This window comes from Anomalospiza imberbis, chromosome 6, assembly GCF_031753505.1.
Source record: "Anomalospiza imberbis isolate Cuckoo-Finch-1a 21T00152 chromosome 6, ASM3175350v1, whole genome shotgun sequence".
Classification (NCBI taxonomy): Eukaryota; Metazoa; Chordata; class Aves; order Passeriformes; family Viduidae; genus Anomalospiza; species Anomalospiza imberbis.
This window is the reverse complement of record NC_089686.1, coordinates 3,020,938-3,025,086: the sequence shown is the minus strand read 5'-3', so window position 1 is coordinate 3,025,086 and position 4,149 is coordinate 3,020,938.

The window sequence follows — 4,149 nt, the reverse complement described above, 5'->3', positions numbered from 1 at the left end:
AAAAGGTCCCCACTTAGCATTTGACAGGAATGTCAGCAATTCAGATGCCTAATGAAAGCAGGGAAGGATTGTCACTCCAACCATGCCAACGGCTAAATTCCCTGTCCCTCTGCACTCCAGGGAATGCCAGGCCGCAGGATGCTGCCTTCTCCCTGCAGTGGGGGGTGGAAATGGCATCAGCCATGGGATAATTTGTAGAAAGGGAGAAAAGACTTGCTATTAGAAAGGTGATTTTGGAAAATTTGTTGTTGCCCCATATCTGGAAGTGTCCAAGGAAAGGTTGGATGGGGATTGGAGCAATCTGGGATAGTGGAAGATGTCCCTGCCTATGGCAGGGATTTGGAATAGGATGAGCTTTAAAGTCCCTTCCAATCCAACTATGCTGTGATTTCATGATTTGGCCATTCTGCCTTGGACTTCCAGATGAACAGGACAGACATCTGGGATCCTGCCATCATCCCAACAACAGCAGTAACAGAGACAGTGACAGTTGGCCTTGAGTCATCTCTGACAAACACTGGCATTAATTCTTGGCAATTCTCTGTCACGCTGAAGGAAACCTTTAAGGAACAAAATGGTCATCCATTAAACAAACACCCTGGAGATCCTGACAGCAGGGGCTTCTGCCTGGGACCAGAATTGCTCTTATCCCAGTATTCACCTTTAGACTGGTGGTCACACAGCTCAGAGAGGCCAGATCAAATTGCCAGAAAACCATCAGTTTTAGGACTATCTGCTTTTCATGTTTATGAGAACACCACAGCCCCAGACTAAAACTCTCCTGGGCAGTGTCCACAGGGGCATTATGGTTTTCTTCCTAGGACTTTCCACCTGGATTATGGACTCAGTGATCACATGTGTGGTCTCCAGGAGAGTGGCTTTTGGGGAGGTGACCAGCCCGGGTGGGGGTTATGTTTTGTGCTACCAGCCACAATGCTGGTGACCTCTGCTAAAGTGGTGGCAAGAGATCCCAAAAAGGGACATTTTGGAGTAGGAGCAAGAGGCAAGACAAATTCACCAGTTCCAGCTTGCGTGGCTGACCAAGAACGAAATTTCCACTGACATTTTATTAGAGATACATCCTATGTTAATGCTTTTTCTCTACTCAAACACACTGGATTTCTAAAATTCAGTCCATGAGGATCTTTCTTGAACATGGAAACTGGGCTCAACCAAATCATGCCTCTCTGCTGTCCCCATCAGCTTTAAGAGATGCTGTTTGAGGATCCTGTGGCACAGAGGGAATGTGAAACACATCTGATGTCTTGAAAGCTCTGTCAGGGCTTCCTCCAGAGGCCAGTAAGCCTGGCTCTGTGTTTAACTCTTATTTAACAATACTCCTGTGGAGAGGAGCAGCACAGATCTTTTCCCATCCATTCTTGGAGGAGGTGGAACTGCCAGCGTCATGGAGAGATGTCCCACCAGCTTTGGAGCACAGGCTGCAGAGGGAACCTCAGTACAATAGTATTCCAGGAATGAGAACATTTCTCCCACTGCTGCCCCTTGGGATGCAGAGGAGTCACCATACAAAATGTAATTCTTTTCTGGCTGGGAAAAAAAAAAATCCTGAGCAACTGCAAGACAATAGCTGGGCCCCATTGTTTCCCCTCGCTTTCAGGAGACATGTGTGGGAGATGTGTGAGGCTTCTCTTGCTGCACACTGAACTGGCAGTGTCACACAGAGCTGGATTCTCCTCTGCTTTCTGCCCAGGGATGATTTTGGAAGTGGAAACCTCACTTTAGCCATGAACAATCTGTGAAGGTCAGCTTGCTGTACTGCTGGGTGCTTATCTGGTTTGGTTATCAGAGTGACAGAATTTTTCTCCCTCATGGAAAAGTCATTGACAAAGGAGAAAGGAAATGAAGCTGCTGTTGATGATAAAGTTTTGCCTGCTTAGTGGTGGGTTTGGCAGCTCTGGACTTGATGGACTCAATCTCAGAGGTCTTTTCCAACCTTAACAATTTTATAATTCTGTCCTTCCCACCTTCTCAGTCTTGGTCACTGGCCTTGCACAATGACCACAAGATGACACTGTCCTGGCATCCAAATAGTCCCAGATGAGCCATTCCAGATGGTTGCATGCTTGCATCCCTCTCCCAAATGGCCACACCATGCATGTTGCCCTTCAGATTTTTGCCAAGTTTGCTTCATACAGGCCAGAAAAACTGAAGAGAAAAATAGCTCCCAAGAGCTTCATCCTGGTCTGCAAGTGTGTCTCTGGTTTCTAAAGTAAAGAAAACCTCCAAGAAGCAGGCTAAAATGAGGAAAGTTACTTCCAAATTCTGGATAAAAAGAAATTTTAGGCCTTGAGGTACAATAAAAGCTGTTCCAGGATGTTTAACAAGAAGCAGACTTGTAGGAGACCACCAGCACCAGGGATGTGGGCTTGAGAGCTGGGTTATCCCTGCATGAATCTCTCCCAGCCGATCTTTTCAGTGTTCCGTGAGGAGGACATCACACTTCTGTTGGTCTCCTTGGATAAAACTTTCTCCAGGCTTTGGACATTGGAAGAAACAAGGACAAATCTGAATTAAGCAGATTTCTAACCTTCTGCTGCAGGGGAAGTGTCCCACCTTGACCCTCACAGAGCAAATGGTGTCACACCAGTGATCTCCTGACCCCACCAGAGAGTGGGGAAAGGAAGGTCACCCATGAGCTGTGTTCCTGGAGCACGCTCAGCTCTGGTGGTAGCGGGGTCTAATGAGACCCTAAATGTAGCAGAACCTAAATCTTTGCCAGAGGAAGACTTTCCTAAATCCCAAAGCTTACAGGGTTTTCCAGCACTGCCCAAACCCAAGGCCACATCAACACATCATCAAAGATCTTTGGTGCAAGAAGTATCAAGAAGGGGTGGAATCACCCTTGCTCTTTTATTGACCTCCTCTCAACCCTGGCTTGGTATCAGGGAGTTGAGCCAGGGGATATTTAGCTTCAGGACTGGTTCTGACTGAAAGTTCAAGCTCAAACCACGCTAATCAGAGTCCAGCATCATTTAAAGCCCAGGTTTGGCTGGGCTGTGGTTCAAAATAAAAAGTCCCTGCTCCATGTTGTGCTTCCTGTGGAATGTGGCTGCTCATGCAGTGCATGGGATCCATGAGATGTAGAGGTGGATTTGTGGGCCACTTGTCTGTGAAGGAAGGACTGTGCAGTTTTTGTTTAGTCTGGTTATAAATGTCATACGTTATATATCCTTCACCATTTCCTCGTAGAGACCAATTCGCTAATGGATATCTGCACCAGGAAACTTCTGTGGCTAGACAGCCAAAATTTTACCTTCTTCACTTTCAGCCCTTCCTTATAACACTGTAATTCCTCAGGATTTATGTCATTCCAATATTTGTTTCATTCTCCCTCAGTTGCTGCTCGCCAAGCCAGTGATATTTCATTTAATTTAATCTTTCTTCCAGAAATTCCATTTTTCCAAGCAGAACCTTGGTGCTGTGTTTTTTTTATTCCCCTGACGTTCATCTCATTTGCCAAGGGAAGGCTAAGGCACTACTGCATTATATTCCATGTGAAAATTATTTTATTAGTGCAGTGCACTGGTCTAAGAGAAGAACTTGTCTTAACCAGAGCTAAACACCCGCCTTGCCTTTTAACTTTGGTAACTGTGACATAAGAACTGAAACTGCTGGATCTGGTTAGTTTCTGGGAAAAAAAAAGAAAAAGAAAAAGAAAAAAATAATTAAATTGAGACATTTGGGTTTTTTTGGTCTTGCTGAAACTACTCATATATAAGCACCAGCAGTGTCATGTAACACAGACAAATCTATTTTTTGTGGAACAACCAGAAGGGTTTTTTTTCAGGAACACGTAGATCAGTTACATGCATTCTCTACTCGTTGCCATTTATAATTTTGTGTATAAGGAATTTAAACTCTGAGTTGTGCTGCCCTGTGTGGAGGGGAACACTTGGCTGAATAAACCTGACAAACTGTTACATCAGACCCGCAACAGGCAATTACTAATTATTGAGGGAAATTGCTTCATACATCAGTCGATACATCATGTTGTAATTATTTAAACATTAAAGAGGGAAAGATCAGTTTGGATAGGTGTGCAGCCATATTAATAAATTATTTTTGGGTGCTTCCTGCTCCATTTGCATTAGCCTTTCCTCAGGGGATAAGACTTCTCTTTGAATTTTG